This window comes from Astyanax mexicanus, chromosome 3, assembly GCF_023375975.1.
Source record: "Astyanax mexicanus isolate ESR-SI-001 chromosome 3, AstMex3_surface, whole genome shotgun sequence".
Lineage (NCBI taxonomy): Eukaryota > Metazoa > Chordata > Actinopteri > Characiformes > Acestrorhamphidae > Astyanax > Astyanax mexicanus.
In genome coordinates this window covers 47,959,311-47,976,908 of record NC_064410.1, presented here as the reverse complement: position 1 = coordinate 47,976,908, position 17,598 = coordinate 47,959,311, and the positions used below count along the sequence as shown (strand labels likewise).

General features: G+C 39.9%; 1 protein-coding gene across 5 annotated transcripts in view; it reads right to left on the bottom strand.

The window, feature by feature from the left end:
• Nucleotides 1-17,598, bottom strand: part of elmo1 (engulfment and cell motility 1 (ced-12 homolog, C. elegans)) — a 119,064-nt gene that overhangs the window by 88,942 nt on the left and 12,524 nt on the right. Inside the window, exon 1 of one of the 5 annotated variants that reach the window (XM_007258857.4) lies at nt 2,525-2,743. The exons of the other annotated variants lie outside the window; for them this stretch is intronic. The gene's annotated coding sequence lies outside the window, so the exon portion shown is untranslated. Of the gene's footprint in view, nt 1-2,524; nt 2,744-17,598 lie in introns of those variants that run through there. 5 annotated transcript variants of the gene reach the window in all.

Here is a 17,598-nt window from a genome sequence, read left to right as displayed (position 1 = left end):
GACTTTCAGCTTTAATTCAAGGGGATTAACAAAATACTGCATTAAAGGTTTAGGAATCACAGGATTTTTTTTACAAGATCCCTCCATTTGCCCAAAAGTAATTGGATAAACTAACATGATTATGAATATAAGGATTATTTTTAGTACTTGGGGAAAAGCTTTTCAATCCATAACTGTCTAAAGTAGTGACCAAATGCATAAGTTCTTTTTCATTTGCTTTTCGCATTTTTAGAAAATATTTGCTAGATGGGAGACTGCATGCATTTAACATTCCTTGATGCACAGTGTCCCATGTCTACCAGGAATATGTCATAGAATGCATTACCACCCACAGTGGACAGCACAGTGCATGGAAACAATTGTTACCAGCGGCATCTGGCCAGAATTGTCCTTGCAAACAGGAAGAAAATCACATCAACGTTCAATAAAGGAGATATCCCACCTGCATATCCCGCAGGTCAGTGCAGTGTTTGTATCTTAAATGGGACATAACACCTGTTTTTTCCATGACTCATTTCAGTTTTTTTTTTCATTTTATTGTTACTGAATGTTAAAATCTAATAAATTAAATTTCAAATAACAAATAATGTTGTTTCACTACTGTTTGTTACTGCAGAATGTAAACACACTGTTTGAGATATAGGAGTAAAACTATTTTAAATAACAATTACTAAAAAAAAAAGTCAAAACTAGTATTATCAGCTTAATCTAACCTGAAGACCATCTGCATGATCACAAAATATTTTCACTTCCAGAATCTCACACACATTTTAGGCTTATGCCACACCCACATCCACACTTTTTTGAGTTTATGATTAATGAAGAAAATTGTTCAGGAATACGTATTGAATCAGTACTTCATCAGCACTTTGTGGCATGAATCAGAAACTAACACTTCTGGCAGACATTTCCTTCTCAAATCTCAGCTGCAGAAGGCACAGATATCACTGGATCTCTTTGTAAATGCTGCCAACTAAGGTTTTTTAACATGTTGCTTTAGTGTCAGGTTCTACATTTCAAAAGAACTCAATCCCACCAAACCGGGCAGCTGCAGTGTATCAAACGTGAGCGGTGTCCGGTGCACAAACTGCCTGGGTAAATGAGTCTGTTTAGATCCCTCACTGACTGGCTTTCTCTGTGTGCACCTGGGGGAATGGGGTAGAAGGATGAGGGGTGGGGGGTTGCCCATTGCTCACATCCTATATGGATTTCAAAAGAGCCTTTAGGCAATGCATCTGACACCTCCACAAAGAGATGGCGGCGAGCACTGCTACAAAAGACCAGCGGCCTTTATCACTGCTGGGAAACAAAGGCCCAGGACACAGGCAGAGGCGCACCCACCGTTATTACTCGCTCATCCCAATTCAATTTTTTCCACTCTCTCTCGTTTCTTCCTCATATACACAAATGCATGCGCTGACCTCGACATTTGCAGGCCTCACGTAGACCTTAAAATAAATAAATAAATAAAAAACACAGGTTTCTGAAAGATATGTTCGATATTCGCTCATGCATACATGCATTAGCACCCCCACACCCAACCCTATTGCACTTACTCCCTCAGAGAGGAGCTTGTTAGAAAAGTCTCTTTTCAAGGTTAAAAGGGGAGCTTTTGTACCCACATCCCTTCTACTAATCTGTTTGTGACAAAACAATGAGTGATACACAGCAGGAGAAAATACAGGCCTGAGGCATTGCAAAGACCTGAAAAAAGTGAGGAAAATACAAACAGAAAAACGTTGTAGAAGCTATTTTGAGCTCAGCAGGACATGCAATACAAAACAAACTAAGTCCATAATAAAAATACAAAAGAAAAAAAAATAATTTGAAAAGAAAAAATGTCTCAAAGAAAGTTATCAGCTTTGGGTCGTGACAGAGGCCTTTGTTTCAGTAATGTGGTCTCTGTTTCTCATGTAGTAACCAGGATATCCTGTCAATGACTCCACCAAGGCTCTACATCTAGCACAACACAAAAAGTACACTCTAGACTGCCAGCCCCCCCTACTCCAACCAATCACATACCTCTCATTTCATATCAACTCATCTCACAGGAGCCAACCAGCACCCTCTGCTTTTACTTCAGCCTGCCTACCAAAAAAGCAACGTTTAAAAAAAATAACCAGTGTCAGCACAAATCCAGCAAGAAACTGGAAAGCCGTTGAACTCATTCAAATGCACTGCTTTGAAGGGGGAAATCCAGCACTAGGATCTAAGATGATGTTGAAGTAGTAAAAAGGGCATGCTAAAGTGAATTTCCTGTGGAGATGACTGTATAATCCACTATTGATCAAATATTAAACATGTGACAACTGTTTAAACTAAGCTAAACTAAAGTCAGATCTTTCTGCATATTGGATAACGCAAACCAAGACCTACAAAAGCAGAAGTTCTGCCCGATGGACTCAAGACAAGGTCAGGTAGAGTCCAGCAGGATGTTGAGAGCAGTTGAGAGGCCTTGTCTTTTCAAGGCCACACCCAAGAGTGTAGAACCCTATATGCCGGCGTTGGTTAAAGAGGAACTCACCCAGAAACCTCCAAGCCAGGCGGCTATCTGAACCAGCCACTGCTCGAACACTTTTCCCGCAGGCTGATCAGCACCAAGCAGAGCACAGAATGAATGTTCTCCTCAGATACACATCACCAGCATGGCGCAGCACCAACAGACTCCTGGTTCAAACTAGGAACTAGCAACGTATCAAGCAACTTTACAGAGAACGCTCGCCGAGCCGCAGAGAAAGAGAGAGTGAGATAGAGAGACGGAGAGGTGAACAGAAGGAGGAAGTAGGCGTTTATCAGAAGAAGAGGAAACTGCTCGCTGGCAGCCTCATACGAAAGCGGCAAAATTCAAATGCTCAGAAGCAACTGAAGCAGTTTAGAGGAAGCCAATTCATGAGCCACCCATTACCCACATAACTGAACAATAACAGACAGTTAATGCTGTCAGATCCACTCCTCCACACTGACGAGTGGGAGATTCCATAAGAGAGGTTTAAAACAATGGTACGACCACATTAAAACAATGAACGTGAAGTCAGTGTTTTATTAAAAGCATAAGATAAAAGGCATCAGATTAGTAAAGTTGAATTCACATGACTTGCACTGCCTGTCAAACGTTTGGGGACACCCACCTTCTTAAAATGACTAATACGAAAGCCTATTTTCTTTATTGATTATCAATGATATTATTCAATATTTAATGGCATGCTTATAATATGTGTTAAGTATTAATTAACATATTTGTCTTGCACTAATGGCTCCTGGGCCACAGTACTGGGTCACTGATGACAGGGATGTGGGTTTAATATCCAGGTTTACCAAGCTACCACTGTCAACATTAATACAAAATATAACTGGCATGTCCAATTTTTTTAGCACTTTTTTTTACAGCAGACACAGCATGTAACAACACAGTTTACGGAAATCCCAGTCTAAGTGTACATTAGCTCCCAGTTACATTTGCAATTGTACCCGTTTATATAATTGTACCTGTTTATATCTATATATCTGATTATATATCTAAAATCTGATTATTGGCTTGTTGCCTGAATGATGACGTGCTCCAAACTTCTGCATTTCACTTTTCTGTACACAACAGTAATGAATGCAGTTGTAACGATGATGCACTATTCTTACACTTACCACATTTTTGGTGTAGTAGTGTGAGGTTTGGGATACAGCCCCTGTTTTTAGTGGGCGCGTCCATATTTTCAACATGTTGATGCACATAATGCAGATCAATGTATTTATATAATAACGACAAAAAGGTCAACAAGTCTTCATGTCGTGATCAAGTAACAAAGCAGTTTACAGAAATCCCAGTCTGAGCCTATTTTAAGTAAACCAATGGTGATAGAGGCAGGAAAAACTTCCTCAGAGCAAGAGGAACAAACTCTGAGAGGAACCAAGACTCAAAAGAGGAACCCATCTCAACAGGCCGACACAGGATAGCACAAAAGAATTATATAAAAAAAAAACAGTCTAATAAGAGGATTGGAGTAAGGCAATGGAAACTAAAATAACAGAATTATGACCAGTGAGGGTGCGAGTCATGAGTGAGTATTTTACTAAAGTTTTTATAAGGACATGTTTAAAAACCAAAGCTATTCATTCTACAATTACCAACCATATAATTTGGTCTATAAAACGGCATTAGAAACTAGAAACCCTTTGCACTTACTAATGCAGGTCTGCACAGAGGAAATATGACTTTGTTCCGTATTTGGCCTATTTAGATGTCTATGGTTATTGTGGTATTCATAAATAATTGAACAGCACCGTTTTTAAGCTATACGGACACCATGACTGACACAGTTGTCACTTCTAGCAAACCACACTGACAAAGCAAAGCAATGACACAGCTCATTTCATTTAAACCAAACTAAACATTACCAAGACATGATATTATATTTTGTCCTTATAAATCAGATTTGGTGCAGCACACATCTGAAGAACTGATCAAAAGTCTATGGACCACATTCTTTAGTTGTTTTTAATAAAAATAAAATCTTCATTAAACTAACACACAGTTTTCACGATTAGAAAATACGTAATGAATCAAATTTTGGGACACTATTGGTAAATAAAGCCCAAATGTACTTGAATTTGCATTTTGTTAAATTTGTGCCATATTTTGTTCTGTTTAGGTTATCAATCACATGAAAATGAATCTTAACCAAATCTTTATACCAAGGAAGACATAGTGAGTATGTATTTACCATAAACTGTGTATAGCTGGACAGAGCATCGTCTCTCAAAAGTGAAGCCACCACCACTGATTATTGGTTGTTGCCTGAATGATGACAGGCTCCAAACTTCTGCATTTCACTTTTTCGAACATTACAATAATAAATGCAATTGTAACGATGATACACTATTCTTAAACTTAGTTACCAGACTATTTAGTAGTGGTAGTGTGAGCTTTGGGACACAGATTGCTTTTTAGTGAAGGCGGCCATCTTTTCAACACATTGATGCACATAATGCAGACCAATGTATTTCTATAATGACATTACAAACATCAACAGGTTTTCCCAGCCCTAATAAAAGCTCACCTCATCCACAACTTAAGGTAACTGCTAGACTTCATACCGTGACTTTAGTAGCCCAGTAGAACAAGTACCTATGATATACCTTGTTACAGTGTAATGTCAAGAAGGTTGCACCTCTAAAATCAAAGCCCTAAACTGCAGTCTCAGCCAATCACAGCGTGCTAATTAAGAGCAAAAAAAATCACCCACCCTGAACAAGAGCTGCTGATTACAGCATTCTAGCTTCTTTAATTTCCCACATCCTCTCCCGCTTTCACGACCTTTAGACGAGTGTGAACGCTCCCCTTATTACTGATGCAACAGTAGCAGCTGCTCTTTAGTGCTGAAGAGGGAAAAGGAAGAGGGAGGGCGTCAAGCACATAAGCTTCCACTGTCACTGTGCACATTAAAAGTGGAGGGGGGATGATGGTTTAATTGGCTCATGTCACAAGATGACAAGCAGCATATGTGGGTTCCGCCCAGCGTGGGCTCTCACGGACCAGGCAGGCTGTTCTGGTGTGCCTGCTGAGGGATATGACTGTTTTTATTGGGTGCCAGGCGGGCAGAGCTGCACTGCCTTCTTTATAAAGACCAGTGGAGCAGGACCAGTCAGTGGACATTTGGCCTGGCGCAAGGAACAGGGTGGGAAAGCACATCAAACCACCACTGTGGTGAATGGGGGCACGGGTAAAATTTGATTTGTTGTCCCTGTTAGCAGATGGTCAAGGCCTCTGGAAAAAGGATCTGAAAACGAAAGTGAGCAAAGACTTTGTGTAAAGCATTTCTATAGAAAATGGAGTGATGCCTTTATGTCAATGCCATTGCTGTGAAAAATATATATCACTGTTTCACACTGAACAGGAAGTTCACAGTAAAGTTGTGAATGATTCACACAGACACACACATTCTGTGGCGCATCATGGGCCATTATTATCGCTAGACCGAGCCTTTGAAGAAAACACGCTGTGACAAATTCATTTTTTTCCCCACATCAACCCAAACGACCCAATAACCACATTATAGCTACATGGGGAAATTTTGCACTGAAGGTTAAACTCCACAGGCCTCTCTCATCTTGTCTTTAAACCACAGCGACACATATGGCTGACCCAAAACTACAAGACCCCTCCTGCGCAGATAAAGAGCCAGTCGTCTCCTTGGAGATGCACGAGTGATGCGCCGTGTTCCAATTAGCTGTGTGCTGCCTTCAGTACCTCCACTCTGTCTCTCCCCAGGAGCTTGGAGCTGGACCCCCTCCTAACGGCGGCTGCTTCAGACGAACCAGATGAAGCTACTGGACCCATGAGGAACAGCACTAAAAGAAGAGTGTAAGCTGGGCATGAATATCTGGTCGATTTAGGCTGAAGTAAGCAGAAGACTGCATGCAAATATGTCTAGAAAAGTTTCTTGCATATACATATACATATATATACATATACATATATATATACATACGTATATATATATATATATATATATATATATATATATATATATATATATACGTATGTATATATATATATATATATATGTGTATATATATATGTGTATATATACGTATATATACACATATATATTAGGGGTGTCACGATTCTCTAAATCCTCGATTCGATTTCATTTTCGATTTGAGGGTCACGATTCGATTCGATTCTCGATTTTCTTGTTTTTTTTTCTTGTTATTATTTTATGCCTCATAAAATTTAAATAATATATTTATTATTATTATTATTATTATTATAAATATTATTATTATTATTTATTAAGATATATATGGTAATGCCATCTAGTGACTTTTTTTTTGTAGCAACAGTGTGCACTATTAAAACAAGCAGTTTATCAGAGCTGTGTGTGGATGGCTGGTGAAACTGCTCGTTACATGAAGCTGCAGTTCTTCATCCAACCACTAGTCGGAGCTGCAGCAGCACAAGCCCCGCTCTCTTCACTCAGTCACTACTTCAGTACAGCCCAGCCACGGGCTACAGAGCTCAGCCAGTCCGTTTTTACTGTTTCTGTAAACAAATAAAGGTTTTAACCCCACTAACCGGATAATACAGCTCACTACAGTTCATCTTTCAGCCCAAGCAGCTAACAGCAGCAGGTTAGAACAGCCGACACGGAGGCACTGCTCGGATTACATTATAAACAGGTCAGTTAGCGCGCTGCTAACCTCAGGATGTTTATAACTACGGAGTTTAGTGGACACACCACGGCCGCCAGGTAAGTCTTTTAAAGGCTACTGAAGACTATTAAAGGCTATTAGAGTGTAACCCCTGGCTCCCAGGGGTTACAAGAGGTTATTGAAAGCATTATTGGGGGGCAGAAATCAGTACAGGCTGGTTAGATAAGTGATGTGGGTATTGTCTTATAAATATTTACACATAACTTATATCTCTCCTGAAAAGCTTTTATTTTAGTCAGAAACACGCTTGTGTTTACTTTATCTGAGAGAAAGATGTTTTTTTAATTCAATGGAAAGCAACAGGTGTAGTCAATTATAAGTTTAAGATTTTTAATCCACCTCACTGTGATCTATAGTCAGTGTTCTCAAGTCACACTGACACACGCATTTCAGCGAGTTCACACGCTCTCACCTGCGCGCACCCACCCCTCCGTTAGATACAGATACAAAACCTGCGCGCCCAACCCCCGCCCCCCCTCCCCCGTTGGACAGATAAAAACAGTGATCACACTCCCGCCGACTGCGCTCATGCAGTGGCTATCTCTATTTAAATGAATAGGATGCGCTGTGTTGGTGCCGCGCCATTTGCGTAGCGCGCTGCGCTATTTGCGTAGCGCGCGGGAGGGATCGTCGATCCTCTTTTTGACTTCGATACTCGAGATCGTGACCTCATTTCGATTCGATTTCGATAAAATATCGAGATCGTGACACCCCTAATATATATATATATGTACGTATATATACATATATATATATATATATATACATATATATACACATAAATATATATATATATATATATATATATATATATATATATATATATATATATATATGGTATGTAGGAGTGTGTAATAAAGTGGACATTAAACAAACTGTTTGCCAGTGCCTTACCCAGCACTATATAGATAATACCTGTGGGCCCTGATCTTGAAGAATAGGGTTAAATATGAAGGTAAACAGGGTTAAATGAAGCACTCTTAAAACTATTAAAACTATGCTGTAATATGCTGATTTAGCACATACTCAATAAATGCCTTCTTTGGCACCATCAAGTATAAGTACACTTCTGTGCACCTTTTACAACCCTGGTTATAATACACATTAAAATTATTATTGGGCAGAATTATATACATACAGTAGAATATCCTATTAGGCCAGTCAGATCCACAAAGAGGAAGTTTTATTTAACAGGTTTACTTTATGCCATAGAAGGGCATGCCACAGAAGTCACATTCAAGCGCTCCCAGATTAATCACCTTTAATCTAGATGAAATCCTCCAAAACACAGCTCTTAAAATACAGAGAACAGGACGGGTAGCCTTATGTAATGTTGCTGCAGCGTGCAGCTGCCACTGGTCCCTCTTAAACTAGGAAAAACAATTTGCAGCCTTCACATGAAATCCCTTTGTGTTGCCTCGTTGTAACATTATCCTAGCTGAAGAAGGGAGGGAAGAGCAGAAATAGCAGCAGAACTCTCAAAGCTGCATATTAGCTCTGAGAACTTGCTGATATCAAAGTGACTTGCACTAAAAATCGCAAGTTTCTGCAGTAATAAAGTTTAATGCTCTCATATGCTTTCAAGCACAGTGAGCAGAGGGTTTTCAGAGTCTTTAGTAGAGCAGAGAGGTGCTGTCGGGATCAAAGGCCAGACATCTCAAAGAGTCAGTCTGTAGTGCTAAAGCTTCTTGGACTGAGAGTGTGTTTGATGGATGCAGGGTAAGCTGAGAGAGTCACTCACTGTGTGACCTTCTGCTCTCAGGCTCAGCTGCCCAGCAGGCAACAGGCTAAGCAGGTCAGAGGCAGCACCGCCCTGCTGCCCCAGCAAACACTGACCATGAGGCAGGAGAGAAATTGGAAGATAAAAGAGACCGTGAACACTCGCCAAAAGAAAGAAGAGACAAGGGGAGACCCAGATTGTTCCTTATATTATCTCTTATACAAAGAAAAACGTATAAATCATATCAGCCTAGATTGTAAATCTGATGTGAAGGTCTACTACAGTAAGTTTGTATTGTTTTTTGGGCATGATACCAGCCTGTCACAATAATTATGTTATCGTCGTAGAGTACAATATATGAACATAATCATTTTTTTGGCAATAAAAGACTGGAAAAATATAAGTGGAACTAATAAAAAATACTTTAAACAGGAGGAATTTGCACACTACTGGCAATAAAAAGAGTATTTAACAGAAAAATAATCTCTCAAAAGCAAAGATGGATATTATATTATTATGTTATTATATTAACATTGTATCATCAAAAGATGGAGCAATCCCTGTGCACAGGGCAGTCAGTATTTGGTGCTGGTGATCTTTAGGCCCTCAAATGCCACTGCATTAAAACAGGAATGATACTGTACGGGAAAACACTGCATGGGCTCAGAAAGACTTCCAGAAATCATTGTCTGTAACACAGTTTGTTGTGTAATCCACAAATGTAAGCTGAAGTGGCATTTTCCAAAGAAGGAGCCCTGTCTTTACACATTCAGAAACACCAAAGCTATTAATTTAAAATATTTTTATATTCCAATTCCAAAATCGAATTATTCTTAATAGTTTAAAACTCATTGCTCTTTAAAAGTGATGTATGCATGCATTAGTATACTCTTATATTATCATTATATCAGTGGCATTGGAGCAATGGTCTGAAAATTACAATAACATTGTGCATTTAATTTTCTGTGTCTTACACATTGTCCTGGCATTTATGGGCCATTAGTGGTGTCTTTGTTGGGTATGTGAAACTGATTTCAGCCTATACAAACACTAAACAAACACTAAAACAGCTATAAAAACACAGTTACACATAAATATTAAATAAATGCCTCCCCTGTTCATATGTTAGTGCACCGCACAGCAGGTAGCCTGCCTACAGGAAGAGAGGATTTCCCAACCTGACTGGATGGATTACCACAGCAAACTCCCTCTCGCCCTGATTAAATGGAGATGCGCAGTGCTCTTCTAAATCAATCCCCGTCAGACCCTGGCAGTCATTTCCGCTTAATTATATCTATTTAGAAGGGGAAGAGATGGGATGAGAGAAATCCTAGAAATTTCTTCCGCATCCCCACAAGACTCCGGCCAGTATGACTCTTGGCTCATCGAAACGGGTAATTGACATAGCTGAGAGATTAGGCCAGGGGCTTCGGTCGTTCACGGCTGAAGAACAGCTCGCTGTCAGGAATGTGAGGTCAGCTGCCAGCTGTCCAACAATGTGCACGATCTGGATCTCATAACTATCTCAGTCAATCCTTTCACACAAAGCCTGCAGATGCCAAACCCCAAGACCAGCGTCCTCTCCTTTTAGGCTCTGAGCCCCAAAGCATGCCCTCAAATGGAGGGACTATTGGCTGGAACAAGCACGGTTAATTTGATGCAATTTTAATGTTTGAGCCAAAAAAGATTTCCAACCTACATTTCATGAATATATCTGCATACAAATAAATCAAATGTGATCAACTTTCTGTAGTTATGCAGGATACTGATGTCTCTTTTGTGAGGATAGCAACACAACCCTTCTGTTGAGTGCATTAAGCTACTTTCTTAAGTTACACTCATCGCTTAAATATACACTGTACATGTCCAAAATGTTTGTGGCCACCACTTCAAATTAATGTATTTAACTAAACTGCACAGATTTGGATTTGGTAAGGTGTTGAGAAATGAGCAGATTTTTTTGTCCATACACTTAAACATCATACATGTGCACATCAATACATTTAGCTAGATTCTGGCAGAAACTGTCAGGGAGTCAGAATTATGCACAACAATGGTGCTGGCTGACAACAATAGCTCTAAGCAGACACATGTTGGCAAAAAGACCTGCAATTCAATTTGACTGTTTACACTCATGCTGCATGGTCATAAATCTAGGACCACATACAAAAGCACATCAAATCTGATTAGAAAATATTGGATTTGATATGCAACAAAGCCCTGAAACTGATCAGATCCGTAACACATTAGGACCAAAACATTTAAGTCACTTTAGCACGATATGTAGCGATATGTAGCCCATTTCACAAACTTCAGACTTTATTAAATGGTTATTAATTAAATAAATTAGTCAGTTTAGGTGTTATAGAAGAGGAAAGTCCATTTTGCAGGCCAAAAACACACAAGACAGACTGCTCCAGGAAAAGGCCTGTTAATCACTGCTTTTAGGAAACACTCACTGATCAGGACAAGCAGTACAAAGAACATGGAGGAAATCAATAAAGTGAATTAGATGAATGAGCATTTCCATTTCGAACCATGTTTGCATGGTAAGGATGATTCCTCCGTAGGAACATGCAGCTGACCTCTGACTGTGTGGGCAGCACACAACCGTACACGTTTGTCCTCGACCCCGATGACTAGCCTTGTTTGTGGATGCGGGTGGGGAAACCACGGGAACTGCCATTGTCTTTCCAAACAGGCTGATGCCAGCCGCCTGAGGAGGAGGGAGTGGTGTGTGGATCTCTCCAGGGACAGGCCAGGAAAACCTTTATTCAGCAGGATCCAATGCCCAAGTACTATAATACTATATCTAAACAGCTACCAATGTTCAATGTGAGGGCAGAGCTGCCCTTAGTGGCACTTAACAGAGTGGGATGGAGTGGGCAGCATTGGGTAGAACAAAAAAACCAAACTGTTCTTTCAGAAATATTCAGCGCTATAAAAAGCACTGAATGGCTCAGATACGTGGGTTATGAAACATACCTCACGCTGAAAAATAAACTAAACATTAGGTAATCAGGGTAAGAGAGCACTGCCATGATCACGAATCTCAGTTTAACTACAGAGGTCCGCTTCCTTATTATTACATTCACCACAGAGTGGCAAAACGTAACATTGGACAATGAAACAATGCCAATGGCATGGTAAAGGGAAGTGTGTTCAACAAGCTGAAGATTTAGCTGTTGGAAATCAGGTCAGGATCTTTTTTTGGCCTTCCATGCTAAGGTAGCTCAATGCAAGATTTCATGGGCTTCAAAAGTTTTATGTTATTTTTTAGAGAAGTAGCATTTTTTTCTATATTTACCCAGGTTTTTACTCTTTTTGACTGTACTTTCTTTTTTCGACCTGGCCAAAAATTATAGCAACTAAGAGTTACAACAAAGAATGTACATATTCAAACAATTGCATAAAACATATTACATAAAACATCTACACAAAGACAATCTGGACTCAATTAACTTTAAAACAACCTTAAAACAGTAAAAATCTTACAGTCCTTGTGTAGGTTTTTCCAAGCAGAAGGTGTAGAAAGGGATAAATCACCCTACTATTTATGTGCTCTGTTGTCTCACTATCCCAACACTCAAAACCTCACTGAGGTTGTCAGTATTTCCATTTTTCCTTCCCCTTGATGTAAAAGTTGCACAAATTCTGATCTGGCAGTTCAGACTGGGCCTGTTTACATTTGGCATGAACATATGTTTTGTATCCAGATGGTATTGACCAGAATCTGTAGCCAGTTGTTATTAAAATGCCTCCCCAGTACAAGTGGATTAGATATGATTTTACTTTACTAAACGTAAAACAATCAGCAAAAATGTGTGATAACAAGATCACTTAGTCACATTGCTACTTTCGAGATTTCAGGCCACATATCGTCGCTGTCCAATGAAAAACACTCATCTCCATTTTTGTCCATTTTTAGTTTACATAATTTAAACAGAGAAACTGTCCCTTACACTGTGCCAAAGTTTCTTGAAGAACGGACCAATAGAAAGTCTTCAAAATGACCTGGAATAAACTCTTTTTACATTGACTTCCATTAAAAGTTTACAAGGTTTTTTTTCTCTCACCTGTAAAGTTGCTGTATTGGAGATAAGTATTTTTCATTGGACACTGAGGATATGCAAGTGGCTCAAAAAATGCCAGATTCAATGTGTTTTTTGCTGTTCACACTGTCACACAAATAACAGAGCTGACTAAAATAAAAGATCAGTGAACAATGTGTGAACAATAATCAAATATAAGGTATATGGTTCTAGTCGAAAAGCAGTACTGAATAAAAAGGGCCTCTTTTTATACTTTGGCTTAGTGTAAGTACACAAGTCGACGAAAAAAAGGAAGTGGAAGAACATGTTTCCCCCAATGTAAAAATAAACACTGGCGGATAGTGCACATGTCTAGGCTCTCCATTCAGTCTTTCAGTGTTCTAGGGCAATTTATCAGTGCTAAAGCATGACATTCAACAGAATCTCCTGTCGCGTAAAGCCTCCTGCATGTCACTACAGGCAGGCAGTCACTGCATGACCATGCAGCTTTTTTGTTTTGTTAGACATCGAGATCATTAAATGGATAAGGACACGTCAGAGGGAAGCCTGGTTTCATTTTCAAGGTAAATGTACTGCATGCCTGTAGGGGTTGTGCACTCGCACCACTTGAGCTGGTGAGTGGAGCTAAAGGTTCATTTAGAGAGAGTCGGCCAGAGAGCTGAGCTGGGCCGGGCTGAGGATTCGCTGTGCGTGCTGGAGCCAGCACTGGCCAACAGGATTACACAGCCACAATGCTGTAGCTAAATGCTTTGCACCACTCATTAGTGATGAAACCACACAGGCCTTAAACGAGGCTAATCTCTTTTTTCCCCTCCCTGCAAAAAAAAAAAAGAAAAAGAAAAAAGGAACAAGCAAAACACCAACAACAAAAAAAAACATTACCATAATTACAAGCCTTCACGTTCCATTACGCCTGTGCTGCTTCACTACTGAACTCGTTTCTGCTCTAAACAGCTTCCATGCAAAAGTGCTCAAATTCACTTCCTTAGGAAAAGAGAACAGGGGTTCACAGTTCACGCTTGAATGGCTGTTTTAAATGCGTTTCGATGACTCCATTCACCACAAGATAAAAGGGTTCCAATGAGAGGAGGAGATCAGCAGCACTCTTGCTTCCATAGTCAATAAAGTGGTGGAAACAAGGAATTCAAGACCTGAAGAACGAAAGAACTGCATGCTGCAGGTCAGAGCCTCCACTCCAGACGGCCGAGGTCCTGTCAGGCTAAATGGAAAAAAAAATTGTGGTCATATGCACTCCTTCAGAACAATCATAATCAATCAAACAACTAAAAGATTAATGAAGACTGTCATTAGCTGGACAGTGGAGCAGGCCTAGTTCCTAGATCAGAGTACTGTAGGGCTGTAAGACTTACGTTGAAAGGTTAAATGACTGTAAGGCTGTAAAGTCCTATTCATATGGGATTAGTTAAAGTTAAAGTTGCTAATTAGCTGTTCTGATGAGTATATCTGGCATTGTGTAGCGGCAACAACACATCATAGAACTGCTCCTCAAAACTTTCCGTCAGTGTGATGCTGTTGAGTGCTGCACTACCTCTAGCGGTTTTGTGTGTATTGTACACAGGCTATGGGAGGCAGCCATCATATGTATGTAAATTAGGGGTGTCACGATCTCGATATTTTATCGAAATCGAATCGAAATGAGGTCACGATCTCGAGTATCGAAGTCAAAAAGAGGATCGACGATCCCTCCCGCGCGCGCTATGCAAATTGGGCGCGCAGGTTTTGTATCTGTATCTAACGGAGGGGTGGGTGCGCGCAGGTGAGAGCGTGTGAACTCGCTGAAATGCGTGTGTCAGTGTGACTTGAGAACACTGACTATAGATCACAGTGAGGTGGATTAAAAATCTTAAACTTATAATTGACTACACCTGTTGCTTTCCATTGAATTAAAAAAACATCTTTCTCTCAAATAAAGTAAACACAAGCGTGTTTCTGACTAAAATAAAAGCTTTTCAGGAGAGATATAAGTTATGTGTAAATATTTATAAGACAATACCCACATCACTTATCTAACCAGCCTGTACTGATTTCTGCCCCCCAATAATGCTTTCAATAACCTCTTGTAACCCCTGGGAGCCAGGGGTTACACTCTAATAGCCTTTAATAGTCTTCAGTAGCCTTTAAAAGACTTACCTGGCGGCCGTGGTGTGTCCACTAAACTCCGTAGTTATAAACATCCTGAGGTTAGCAGCGCGCTAACTGACCTGTTTATAATGTAATCCCAGCAGTGCCTCCGTGTCGGCTGTTCTAACCTGCTGCTGTTAGCTGCTTGGGCTGAAAGATGAACTGTAGTGAGCTGTATTATCCGGTTAGTGGGGTTAAAACCTTTATTTGTTTACAGAAACAGTAAAAACGGACTGGCTGAGCTCTGTAGCCCGTGGCTGGGCTGTACTGAAGTAGTGACTGAGTGAAGAGAGCGGGGCTTGTGCTGCTGCTGCTAGTGGTTGGATGAAGAACTGCAGCTTCATGTAATGAGCAGTTTCACCAGCCATCCACACACAGCTCTGATAAACTGCTTGTTTTAATAGTGCACACTGTTGCTACCAAAAAAAGTCACTAGATGGCATTACCATATATATCTTAATAAATAATAATAATAATATTTATAATATTTATAATAATAATAATAATAATAAATATATTATTTAAATTTTATGAGGCATAAAATAATAACAAGAAAAAAAAACGAGAAAATCGAGAATCGAATCGAATCGTGACCCTCAAATCGAAAATGAAATCGAATCGAGGATTTAGAGAATCGTGACACCCCTAATGTAAATGCATAGTTACCAGCAAGTATATCTCTACCCTAAGACTGGAGTGCTGGAAGGCTGTAAGACTATATAAAGGCAAATTTATACTTCTGCTTGGAATCTATGCCGTAGCCCACCAGTACCATATGCATAGTCCCTACACTATAGCCTATGTCCTAGTATGACATGCACCTCCTCAGAAATGTAGCCACACATCATGCAACGCAGACAGCAGCAGTTGCCATTGGTCTGCAGATGCTTGTGTTTGTGCTTATACGTTCCAGCAACCAGACACACAATTATAAATGCTGACAATGGCATAGGACACTTGCTCAGGCTACACCATAGACTTTGGTTGACTCAAAGCAGAAGTATAAACTAGCCTTAAGATTTTAAGTCTGAAAGACTGTAAAGGCCAATTAATATTTTGGTGTCAAACCTATGCTGTAGCTTATGCCGTAGCCCGACCCACACCTCCCCAGAAATGCATGTGCATGTGTCGCGCAACACAGACAAACTGAGAAGTGACGCAGAGTCGCGAATGCAAAAGTACAAACATACCCCGCTGCACAGGGCACTTGAAAAGGCTGTTACATTGCTTCGACTCAGAAGTATAAACCAGCTTTGAGTCTATGCGCTTCTGTGCTGAAGGGCTTCTTAAATAGGCACGCTTGACATGTGCTCTGGGATTCACACACAACTATGAAAAAGTTTAGGTCCAAAAAAATAGGTCACATACTTTATCTATGGCTGTGATATGTCACAGCCTACCAACCATCAACCTGGAGATACTGCAAGTTGGCAGAAACTGCCTCCCTGTAGTCTCTTCCATGAAGGCAGGCCTGCCTGAAACTAGTTCATCTAATAAATGAGGACAAAGAGTGTTAAGAGAGCAAATCAGCACTCTAACACAGCCTATACGGTCTGGTTTCTTTTTCAGTTTTTTATGAAGTAGTATTGCTGGGGCTGAGTGAACACTTCCCATACCGGCAAAACAAAATATCTACTTCTGCAGCCTCTTATTTTATGATTCAGGCCAGCAAGTACCACAAAACTGCAGCATGTTACAATCCATAAATAAAAGAAACTATGTTAATTAGGTGTTTAAATGCATGGGAATATTTTTTACACATCTGACTGCTTTTTTGAAACGCAGCAGGAATGAAGCAATATGTTTACTTTTTACTGTAACAGGCAGAAATACAGTACATTCTCTGTTTCCTTATATGGTCTACTCTAAAGGGAAGCCTAATTTTCCAGCAATGCAGCATTTTAAATGCAGGTCCTCTGTACTGGAGTGAGCCAATATGTTACATAATGTTTCTACATATGTATGTTGCAGTGAGTAAGTTAGGTCTAGCAGTGACACAGAAAACTTAACCTACAGAAAACAACATCTTATGATTCAATCCAGACCTTTTTAAGGAATGCATCTTCCGTTTTTACCCTAATTTGGTTCCAATCTGGCTTGTTTTGACAGTCAAGCAAAGGACCCTCTGAAGTTTTTGCAATACAGATCACAGAAAAAAAATCATTGCTATTGCAATGTCAGTTTCTTCCAGTATTGTTCAGGCTTACATACATTACACAGGAAGTAATTTCACAGTAGTATAAAGTATCTTGGAGCCAAATGAGGTCAGCCATACTGCATTATTAGACATTAAACACATTAGTCATACAAAAAAATCAGTCCTGAATATCACACACATGATTTACTAATAACTTCAGTAGTAATTCACACTAAATCAAACCAAAAGTGTGTGGCTGCATTATTCAGAAGCATCGGCAGTAAAAATTGTACTGCTCTATATATTCAGACACCACTGAAGATCACTGTTTTAGGGTCTTA